Source organism: Mytilus californianus, unplaced genomic scaffold, assembly GCF_021869535.1.
Source record: "Mytilus californianus isolate M0D057914Y unplaced genomic scaffold, xbMytCali1.0.p SCAF_4, whole genome shotgun sequence".
NCBI classification, from domain to species: domain Eukaryota; kingdom Metazoa; phylum Mollusca; class Bivalvia; order Mytilida; family Mytilidae; genus Mytilus; species Mytilus californianus.
Window position 1 is genome coordinate 81,906,852 of NW_026262690.1, and position 12,672 is coordinate 81,919,523.

Sequence of the window (12,672 nt, forward strand, 5' to 3'; positions counted from 1 at the left end):
CTCCTGCATGACACTCTTGATTGACCTATAATGGTTTACTTTTACCAAGTGTGACTTGAATAGAGAGTTGTCTCATTGGCTCTCATACCACATCTTTTGATAATCTGCGTGTCGTATTGTAACAGGAGGCGGTCGGTGACGACACCTCCTGGGACGTGTAGTGGCCAGTACTTCGTCCTTATTCGACCATCTGGATACCTGATATAAGATTATGGCTGAACAACAGGCAATAAATCAAATGAAAACTATATTTTATTTACAAATGTACAATAATTGCATGTATTTAACAAAGTCGGATGGAACAAGAGTATGAAACTTTCTTAAATGCATTTCAAATATAAAGAAGTTCAAATGTTAATTGAAAATAAAGTATTTCAAATTTAAATCTAAAGTAGTAAGAATATTTGCTTCACGTTGTGTTTAAAAGTGAAAATAATTGCACTAATATGGTATGACTAACTCTTGCAAACTGCACCTAAAGTGGAGGTTTTGGAGGCCCGTGCAAGGCCGACTCCGACTCGGTGTAACTTTTAATATATTGCTTATCTTGTTATTTCTCACGATAACTTTAACAGCGAAGGTATATAAATATTCTTATAACATTATAAAAGCATCAAAAGTTAAATACTAAAACAGTTAAATTTATCATCTTTACTTGTATTTTAATATGTTTGACTCAAATTAAACTTAAAAACTTAAAATAAACATTTAATTAATAAATAATTGATCTGTCAAAATTAAGGGGAATTAACAAGGTAACTTGCCAGAATATTCATCATGTTGAATGTGGGCAGTATTTGGAAGAAGAAGAAGAAGTCACATTCATTACATTTATGCAGAATATCGTCGATCCTTCCTTTTGATCCTGGTTTTACTGTACACTGTACAAAGACTGTGTGATTGAGTTATTGATATAGCACACGTATACCTCCTCAAATGTTCACGAAAAATAAACTCATTATTATTGCGTCTGCGCCATTTTGTAATTTGTTGAGAACTGGTGCAATAACGACCAGGTTAGTTACTTCTTCATGTAGACTTTACACCTATCAAATCATTTACGTCATTGTTGGTTGATAACTAAAAATAGTAACATTGAATTCATTGAAGTCGTTTTTATATGACGGTAAATGTAAGAGATTGATAACCTTTCTTTATTATAAAGTACAAGCGTTAGCTAGTAAACAATGGTATATATACATGATTCCTTGAAAACTTCATAGAATATTAAAATTGTGCAAGGCTCAAATGATCTCTTGATTGATTTGAATCAAGATGATTAGTTACATTGTGAGTGCTCGGATGAGTGTACTGTTATTAATTTATTGCATGACTTCTTTATTCATGTTATAAGTCATTTCATTTATGGATTCGTCCTAGTTATGTAAAGACTTACTTATATTTTGGAAAATTTTAATAAATAGTGTTTTAGTTTTTGTTTATTTACATGTAGTACATGTAACTACGAAAGCCTATTAGGGTCACAAAAAAAATGTTTTTATCTCGTAATTACGAGAAAACTATCGCGTAATTACGCGAAAATTATCTCGTAATTACGCGATAATTATCGCGTAATTACGAGATAATCATTGTTTTATCTCGTAATTACGAAATAATCATAGTTTTATCTCGTAATTACTCGATAATTATCTCGTAATTACGAGATAAAAAATGATTATTTCGTAATTACACGATAGTTTTCTCGTAATTACGCGATAATTATCTCGTAATTACGCGATAGTTTTCTCGTAATTACGAGATATTTATCTCGTAATTACGAGATAATTATTTTTTTTTTTGTGACCCTTATAGGCTTTCGTATGTAACAGGTCAATTTTAATAAATTTAAAAAGCGAGTTACAACTAAATTGTATTCCACAGCTTGTTATACAATTTATATGAAATTCAAAAGTTGCTTTAATTGTTTTGATTGTTTCGGTTTATTGAAAATGACTAGTTTTACTAATTGCGGATACAGTAATTTGAGTTTGGTAGGATTATGAGCTAACGAAGTAGGTTAAATTTAATAAAAAAAAGTTGGGGTTTTTTTTCTTCTTTTTGGCATATTGCTTTGGTATTGCTAATTTTTTTGTAATTTTGAAGTTTTAAATATTCTTCGGACTGTTGTTATCGAAAAAGAGTAGCGAACGATAATATTGTTTGTATTTGTTTCTCCAAAATTTGATTTTCAGAGGCGAAATTATATTCATTTAAGGGAGCGCGAGCGCACTACCTTTTATATTATTTTGTTTTAAACAAAATTATCTGAAAGAATGATATTCAAGCGGGCAACATTTTTTTTAGTTTATTGAAGGATTTTTTCAAGAGAGTCACAAAATTTGTACATATCCTGCAACTATACATATGTATGTACAATTATATTATCTTCCATAGATGAAAGGCTTGTGGTCTATACAACAGTCACCATATAGAAAACTGATGTATTAAAAATGATACGTTTTATGTTATTTTAATGTTCATTTATAGCAGGAAATGCAAAATATGGGCGAAGAACACCAAACAAATTGATATGAGTATAGATAAACGAGTGCACTTATAAAAGTTTCAAGGCATGGCAGGAACTTAGGAAATAATATGTAATGCATTTTTTATCGATCAGAAAATTAAACACTTACCTGGAATTTGAGATTCCTTTATTTATGACTGTGAAAGATGATAGAATAAACTTTTACCTGAATTTCATTTGATACTCTCCATTGCAAATGCACAGTTTAAATTACCGACAGTTGTGCAGATATCTATTGTCCTTCTATTATCAAATCAATCAATACGTACTAGATACAAAATAAAGGTACTCATGCAGACAAAAAAATATACGACAACGATTGTTACTCAGCTTTTCTATTCCGGTTATTTGGTTTTGGTTACCTTTATATACGGCAACGATTTTGATACAAAACAAAGATAAAAAAAACAAGCCGATTACAACCGTTGCCATATAAATTTTCTTCTCGAGTAGTCAATTTTCCTTGTACGAATTTGCCCTCCCCCCCCCCCCCCCCCCCCCCCCCATCAGCAGAGCTATAGAAAAACAGTAAATTAATTGGTGTTACACGAACATCATATGATTAAAATACAGTCAAGTGCTCTCGACCAATGAAATTGTAGATTTGATGTCCCTTAATTGTGAAGAAGGAAATCCATATATGTATATATCATTTTCGAATACGAATACGAATATTTTTATTCTCATAAACATACGTAGTTACAGAGAAATTAGTTTACAATTATAATACAATAATAGTGCATGCGTAAATAAATATGGAAAAAGACAGCTCATTTAATTGTGTATGTTTAACACAATTTAACTAACCAGGAGCATGTATATATCATTTTCGTAGCATGTACCTCAAGTTCTCGTCCATTCAAATTGCTTAAATTTGCCTTCTAAGTGTCATAGTACATCCATTTTCTGTGTAGTAAATAACCATGCAAGGGTAATATTTCATTGTATCGTAACCAAGATGTTAAAGACAAAAATTGTCACTGGTTATTTTGAAATAAAATGCTGTGTCCAAAATAAAACAAAAGTGTTTGTAAATAGTTTCCACATTGATTTTTATATGTCCTAATGTTCAAATCTTTAAATTGGTTTAAAAAATCTTTTGACAGTTGCAAGTTTCAATCATTTAAATAAAGATCCTAAATAATAACACCTTGATTAGAGTACAACGCTATTTAATGATTGTGGTAATTTATCATCCATCATGCAAGCAATTACATTGTGCACCAACAAGTTTGTACTATTAAGGTCCGTGTAACACTTATCAATTCAAAATTTTTAAAACTTATCAAAGTTTTTTTTGGAATTTGATCAAAATTTTAAAATATCAAATTTCCAAATTTTTGAAATTTTGAGATTTTCACCAAATAATTATAATATTAAAACTATAAAAATCATTTTAAACCATGATAGTTTAGATATTTGATCAAACTTTAAAAGTACAAAATCTTAACGTGCAGCTTATTCGGTTTTTGATTTTTTGATTTTTTGATTTAAAAAATTTTTTTTTTTTAGATATTTAAAAAAATATAGTATGATATCGTGGGATTCAGACTCGAAAGCAATTTATGCGTTATTGAAAATTTTATTCGACGTTTATCTGCTGTCGTTTAATTTTAAAAGAGTTTTACGTTGTAATGAGAAGGAAACATTTTTTTAACATTAATTATGAAGGTAATTAAGGGAGCAACCATTAAATTGGGGATCATAATATTTTTTTTAGGAAAAAACCATAGCCCCACCCCCTGAAGTTAAATGTTCGTTCCCTTGTAATGGAAAAATATCAGTCGATTGATTGCAATGGTTGCATGTTGGAAGCATGTAAGGTCCAGGGACAACTATTTGAAGCATGGTCAATTCACGGAGAATCCCACGGCAATAATTCGTTTAAATGTAAAACCTAGTACACCGAAACGCTTCCACAGAAGGACAAATGCCCCAATGTGAATGTACTAATTTTCTGGAAATCTGATATAGTATCACAACACTATTTGATTGACATATAGAAAAGTACAGTAAAGTCTTATTTGTCAGCATTTAACATTTGAAATGTATCAGAGCCCATTAATGTTACAAATCATATATAAATTCAGCGTTTATAGCGGGCAGCAGCTGTGTAAAACAAATACCAACAACCTCCCACTTTCGAGCTCGATGCTACCACAACGTTCATTGCGACACTATTATTCCTACCGTACGACGCGCTTTTCTGGATTTCCAACAACAAATGGAAGTTTTAAACGACCTTGAATGGCTATACAGCCCTTGTACGGTCGGTAAAATCTTCTGAAGTTAAATGATTTATAAGAACCGAAATACATGCAGTTGATTAATATACAATATTAGGTCAATGTCAGGAAAAAATAAACTTGTTTGTATGAGGCTGAGAAACTGGAAAAGGGCGAGGTTTTACAAAAAAGCTTATATTTGCATGACATTGACCTAATATTGTTTTTATACTGCAACTTAAATTAATACATTTATAGCTATTTGAATTGGAACACAAATTTCAAACTTAATTTCATCCCTTACTGAACCCCTGATTGTCAAGAAATTGTTCCATGATGAAATTTTATATTTTACGACAGTGTACGTATATTGTGTTTATCCTGAAATTACTCCCAACACTTGTAAATTTAGTTATTAAAATCTAAATCATTGTCTCTAATTTCTCAAAATATAGCTGTGTTATTATATTTAGGAAATATACTAGTTGCAGTATAAAAGGTTTTATTATACTTGAATTTTCATATTCTATATAAAAAAAGTACACATTATTTTCACTATTTTTCAAATTGCAAGCGTTGAATTATTTGACTGGCCAATAGTTTATAACTATTGGACCTCGTGAAACTATTTGACCGCAAGCGTCATTATATTTTGCGGAATTTCAAATGCAGCTACGGGATTGGATAATGTTGAGAATACCGCGGGAGTTACGACGTTGCGTTTACCTATTGTATCAAGGGTTGACGTCAGTAAGGGATTGGATAATGTTGAGAATACCGCGGGAGTTAAGACGTCGCGTTTACCTATTGTATCAAGGGTTGACGTCAGTGCGGGACGTAGCCTTAGCATTCAGAATATATATATATACGTGAAACAGTATGGTTGTGTCTCTGCTTTTTATATTACGATAGTTGATTTAGTCTGACATTTATTGTCTGTTGTCTCTTTCGGTATAATAAATATACAATATATGTATGTTGTCGGAAAACATAAAATTTATTTGTATGAGCTTTAGAAACAGGACGAAAAGCGAGGCTCCGCCGAGCATTTCTCCTGTTTCGTAGCGAGTACAAATAAATTTTATATTTTACGACAATGTACATATATTGTGTTTATCCTGAAATTACTCCCAACACTTGTAAATTTAGTTATTAAAATCTAGATCATTGTCTCTAATTTCTCAAAGAAATCGACATATTTGAAACGCGGACCGCGTTGAGGACCCAAAAATGAACTGGTTAGGAAACAGAAATATTCATATTACCGCTTGCTCAACATGGAAGTGGGGTAACAGGAGACTTTATTTGTACAAGTACAAGTACAAATAAAGCAAAAATTTATTTGTATACCTGTTGTTATTTGTACAATAGTTGGCTAATTGCAGGATAAAACACTGACTGACTGGATATTCGTGGAAAAGTTAGTTTATTATCCCTTCGGATATAACTATTGCCCTCGGTTACGCCTCAGGGCAAAATTTGCACCTCGGGGACAATAAACTTACCATACCACTAATACCCAATCAATAAGTATAAAAAAGATGTCGTTCAAAATTTACGTTCAATGATTTCATCTGCCGACATGATTGCAGATAGTAAGAAGTCATATTTAGCAAAACAAAATAACCTAAAATCAAATTGAGGGAATACACGTACGTGTATTGAACAATTGTATTGCCTAATGTACAGTAGAACATAATTTTGTATAGTACATACTCAACCATACCATACCATTTGGATTTCTGCAAGATGGTAAGTGTTCACTGTTACTCCTAAATGATTGATGCTTGGAAAACCAAATAGTTCTGAATAAATTTTTTGAAACCCTAAGCTTTTGTTAAAGATTTTTTATAAAAAGTAAATCGATGTGTTTGATGCAGGTTTAAATAGGTTTAAAAATTGTGGTTTTTTTTTCAATAGATGCAAAACCTTAAAATTTTCAGGATACTGTTATCTTATGTGATGTCCAATTTATTCAAAGAAAAACTACTCCCGGCTTTAAATTATTATTTTTATTTTGCAATTAAAAATGATTTGATATTTTTTCGTGCTTTTTATTCTAAGAATAAATCAAGATTTGTGATAATCGGAGTCGTGTTTCTTGTTTTAAAATAAATTCTCCGCTTTAGAGAAATAATAATTTTGTTATAGATTTTTTCAACGCTTACAACTGTCTGCCTCTTGTTTTATGCTATACATTAGTTTTTAAGTAACAGTAACTATTCATTTCATTTTGTTTCGTTTCGTTCCGCTTTTATTCCGTTTCGCATTTTACAGGCACCCAAAACGCGATAATGACAGTATTAATACGTATATATGTTCTCTTTTCGACCGTTTTCTATGTTTAATATCAAGAAAATTAAACTTTCAAAAAGCGAAATAATCAAACCTGCACGTTAAGTTTAGTACTTTAAAAGTTTGATCAAATTTCTAAACTTTAAAATTTTAAAATTTAAATTATTTGGTGAAAATTTCGAAATTTCAAGGATTTTCAAAAATTTGGAATTTTGATATTTCAAACTTCGAACAAAATTCCAAAAAAATAAAATAGTTGTTGCAAAGGTTCTTACATGTATTGAGCAGCGTGGTGCTCTGTCTGCTCGAGGCATCGGATATATATATGTCATCATGCTGACCGGACGTGGCTGAGTACTTGTACATCCCGAAAATCAAAACGGACGCCCCACTTTGGCAAGGGTTTAACTACTGATCGGTAGAAGATCTTAGTGACCATATTTTATGCCATATATAGTCATTCTTAGGAGGATTTTAGAAATGAATATTCTAGACAGATGAGTACTTTAAAAAAATACCTTGTCCAAAACAGGATGAATATGATTATTTTGTCCTGAAAAAAGCAGGACTTTGCAATAAATAGTTGAGTACAAAAAGTAAAAATAATTCGCTCTAAATGTATAAGCCGTGCTATCAGCAGGTGTAAAATGAACATTCCATCAGCAAAAAATTCCTTCTCCCCGCTGAAAAGTGAAAATTTATCACTAAGGCTATTATATTTAATCATGTTTTAAACTAAAGTCATTCTTTATTTTTTTTTCAAATAAATAGGTAAATAGCTTTAATAATATTATTTATAATCATATTTATTCAATATATGGATCTTTCTTAATTATTCATAATAAAACCCACGTTTTTAATATCTAGTTGTGTAAATTTAACCCACACAAGGTCTACATTGCCAATCGACTAGTCAAAACTTGACATGTAAATATTGATTTTTATCAACGGGAACATAATATAGTTTAGTTTAAGTGGCAAATTCACTTACACCACACAGAGTTTAGCTCGTCGTGTAACGTTAATATAAAAAAATCATGTGGTATGATTGCAAATGAGACAACTCTCCGCAAGAGACCAAAATGACTTAGAAGTTAACAACTAAATGACCATAGTCATCAACAAAAGGCCCCAAAATGACAAATGTAAAATAGTTCAAACGAGAAAACTATAAACGATCTGATTTAAGTACAAAATAATATACGAAAAACAAATATGATATACAGCAACAAACGACAGAACCACAGAATAACAGGAGCCTTCCTGAATTGGGTCAGGCACACCATGTTTACAATTACATTTTTTTGTAGTTTACTGGAGATTGGCTTCTAATCAAATTTGTTCTCATCTGTACATCGGTTTTAATACCTGTACAGGGTAAATGTTCACACAAATAAACTAAATGTACACGCAATTTACATGTACATTACATAGGATTTAGTATGTTAGGAAAAAATCAAAGTCCAATACCTATGTTTTTTTCTCTAAATAGTCAAAATCTGATTACCTTCACCTTTCTAAAAACACAGCAATTTCATTGGTTGGCTATTTTGAATCAATCATTAACTCTTTCAAGACATTTACCATCTGAGCGTTTGATCAAAGAGAGATAACTCAAGTTTATTTTTGTTGCTCACATGGAATGGATGGCAATTTTTTTCTTTGATAGTCGGTTTTTAAAAATAAGTTTCTAAAAATATATATAAAATCAACTACGAATGGAAAGTTACAATAATGAATTGATTTGTATATCCAAAAACAAAATCACCAGTCTTCAAATCATCTGAAAGTTCTTGTAATGTTAACATGGTTAGATCATATTTTCTTAATCTTTTATTGAATTTTTACCATTTTTTGACTGTTAAAATATGCAAACTGTAATGAAGAAAAAGCATAAGTGACAAACAATTTGTTCCACTCTCTCTGTCTATATAACAAAATAACCAATAATGCAAATTGTTTTATATGTGTAAAATATTTCAATATCTTAAAAACAAGTGTTGTTTTACCTGTTGATATATAATCTTGAATTTGAGCATTTAAGTATACATTGTACATTATTGTTTTGGGCCAGCGGAAGTCAACCTTTGGGTGCGTGATTTTCTCGCTGCATTGTTGACCTTGCTGTTTTCTACTTTTTGGTCAGGTTGTTGTCTGTATGAAACATTCCTGTTTCCATTCTCAATTCTGTTTAAATTATTAAATTTCGGTTTCTCCCATCAACTGCTGTTTGGTCTTTGGTGGATAGTTGTCGCATTTGTAATCATGCACACATCTCATTTCTATACATATGAGCTACTATTCATGGTTTTTCTTCAGTTTAACATTAATTAAAGTTACCGTTTTAACCGGATTTTCGAAATAAAAAAAAAAAACGGTTATTGATTTGGGAATGTATTGTATGGCGGATGGGCGGGTAGGCGTTCTTCTGCCAAACAGTGTCCGTTTATTAACATGTAACTCTTTGGCGATTTTTTTTCAAATTAGATATGTTGTTTCCTGTGACTAAATGAAGATCAAGTTCAATTTTCACGATTTTAGCTTTTCTCTTTGTTTAGTTAATACCCTTTCTAGAAGTCAAAGGTGGTACTTATTATGTCATTGAGTTATTTCCCTTTGAACATAAATGGTTAATTATATACGTACAGTTTGATTACTCCAACAGATAAGTTTTATAGATTTTTAAAAGACATTGTATTAATGATAATGATATTTTGGATTTTTTTTCTTTTCTTTTGTAAATTGTTTGAAGAATTTTGTGGTAGGTTGGTTTGTTGTTCTGTATAAACTGATTTTCTGAACATATATATATATATATATTGATGAAGTGAACTCCTTAAAAAACTAAGCTCATATTGTCTATTAAAAAAAATATATTTATATTTCTGATTTTGGGGCAGTTTTCAAGTTGATCCAAATCGGGATCCAAAATTAAACTGTGTTTGATTTCAACATAAATTGAATATATATAGCGTTGTTTGAAATGCTGAATCTAAACCTGTAATTATTTTCTTTATTAATTAGATAATACAACATTGAGGTCCAAATTAAAATTTTGTTTAATTTCAGCAAAAATTGAATTCTTTGGGTTCTTTGATATGCTGATTCTGGCGATGTTTTAGTCGTTAAATCATATATAATTTTATTGATTATAATTTGAAAATAGATATAACACCATATCTAATTTTAGAGAACTATTTTTAGTGGTTAAATCATATCTAATTTTAGAGAGCTTTTTGTATATCATTTATTCAGTTTGAGTTATTTCCCTTTGAACAGAAAATTAAAATTAAAGTATATGGATAAAATTAAACTGTGTTTTATTTCAACATAAAATAAATATTTATAGGGTTCTTTCAAATGCTAAATCTAAATCTGTATTTAATATTGGATTTTTGGGTCCTGTTTTCAAGTTGGTACAAATCTGCAGGGTCCAAAATTAAAATTTGTTTGATTTCAACAAAATCGAAGTAATGGGGTTCCTTGAAATGCTTAATCTAACCATGTATTTAGAGATTTTGGATTTTGGGCTCCTTTAAAAAATTGGTCCAAATTGAGGTCCAAAGAGTATTTAATTAAACTTTTGTTTGATTTCATCAACAATTGAACTTTGGGGGTTCTTTGATATGCTGATTGTAACCATATACTTAGATTTTGGATATTGGACCATATTAATAGGTAAATTTAATTTTTTTAGTTCTTTGACCACATTCATTTTGAGTCACAATCCTATGCAGTGTCAAATGCTTTGAAAATAGTTCTATTCTATTGTTATAGTATAAGCTACTGAAGCATCAATTTAAAGTTATGTGTTTATCAAATATGAATAAGGGAAATAATTAGTCATCATGGTTATAAATGACATGTATTAAATAAACAACTGCAGCTTAAATCATAACCAGACATAATCTGGTCTTATGATTGAACTTTCTATTAATTTTTTTATGGTTTCAAATGACAATATTGGGATAGCAAAAATTGCTAGGATTATATCCTAATGGCATGTGTAGGTAAAGCATAGTAATTTAGATTTTTTGTGGATGATAATTGTGCATAGTATATGCTTATGAATACATGCGTTTTAGGGTATTCAAGGAGCATGAAATACTCTAAATATCATTGTTGAACTGTAATATTCTAGCATTTTTTCACCAAACTCTGTAAGTATGTTGCTTCTTTCACCCCAAAAATAAAGGATGTATTTTCATACATAATTAGATTAAAGATTGTTATTTTCCGTATCCGTTCTACGTGTATCATAGTTGTTGCCGGTGTTTTTTTTATGGTTTTCGTTTGCAATATCCATTAGTAAGCTGCTTTCAGTGAAATAGTGGCAATAATAGTAGCATCAGTTTCCATTTTTTCTACTTTTCTGTTTTCTGAGGGGGATTGTTCAAACTATATTATTTTTGTTAAATGCTGTGATAATCCAAGAAGGTCAAGAGTGTTTTTTTAAAGATGTTTGGAACTGGTATTCTTTTTTTAGTTTTCAATTTCATTCCGCTATTTTATTTGCCCTTTAACTGCATTTTTCTCAAGGTTCTTTGTTTTACAATTTGATTTACAAGAATGGATTTGTTTAACTTCTTTCCATTTGCCTCCTAAATTTTTGATATCTGAAAAAGCTTAGCTTTCTATCATTAACTTCTATGCCTACACCGTAGCGGAGGGGGCATTAAGTTTAACCCTTGTCCGTCTGTACGTCCTTTTTGTATTCGTCCGTCCGTCTGATCTTGTTAGCGTTCTCACTTGTACAATTCTTGCGAGATTTTTATGACACTGATATCATCAATGTCTTGGACGAGTTTAATAATCAGTGCCGACTAATTATTTTTAAAAGATTTTGTACCTTGGAAACATAAATTATATTGAAAATTGCATTGTTGGCGCTCTCAGCACATTTCATTCTCTTATTACATATGTGTGTTATATATGCCTTTAATCTTCCTGCAGATCAGAGCGGGGCTCTTTGTATTGCTTACATTTGTACATTTTGAGATCTTCTAATTTCCTTGATTTAAATATGAGCTTGTTATTGAATATATCATTCAATCAAAGTATTCATTTGATGTAAATTGCCCAAATATCAGAATTGACTAACAGAAGGTTTTGATGACTTGATTTGTGTTTCACTACTACAAATAACAAACACTGATTTTGTTTGGATATTGAATTGTCATGACAACATTTAATAAAAATTAATTCAAACAACAACCAATAACAGTACACTACCAATTATTTGTCAATCAGTAAAATTTTGGTGACGATTGAAATAATAACTGTATCACAGCTGGGCGATCAAAAGCTGGTGTACCGAAGGGCGGTTCATTTCAGCAATATTTCAGCTGGGCTTTCCATAGTCTGTATAAAATGAAGTAAATTTCGCCAAAATTATCATTTAGACTATAAGTAAAGAATGATAATCCGTCACAAAATTAAAGTATACCAAAATCTATGAGCAATTTATATCATTAAAACAAATTAATTAAAGATATTGTGAATCCTATATTTAGAATATAGCAAAGTGCTATCGACCAATGAAATTGTAGGGTTTGATGTCTCTTAATTGTGAAGAATGAATGTAAATCATGTTCTTAGTACGGGATAATCCTATAATTTGGATCT

The 12,672-nt window shown here is 30.4% G+C and overlaps 1 protein-coding gene across 7 annotated transcripts in view; it reads left to right on the top strand.

Moving 5' to 3' along the window:
• The first annotated feature begins 721 nt into the window (after positions 1–721).
• Positions 722–12,672, top strand: part of LOC127738703 (uncharacterized) — a 157,737-nt gene continuing 145,786 nt past the window's right edge. For 4 of the 7 annotated variants that reach the window (XR_008000140.1, XM_052250050.1, XM_052250048.1 and 1 more), the window contains exon 1: positions 723–1,016. The gene's annotated coding sequence lies outside the window, so the exon portion shown is untranslated. Of the gene's footprint in view, positions 1,017–12,672 lie in introns of all 7 variants that reach the window. The other 3 variants (XR_008000141.1, XM_052250047.1, XM_052250046.1) reach the window with 1 other exon arrangement.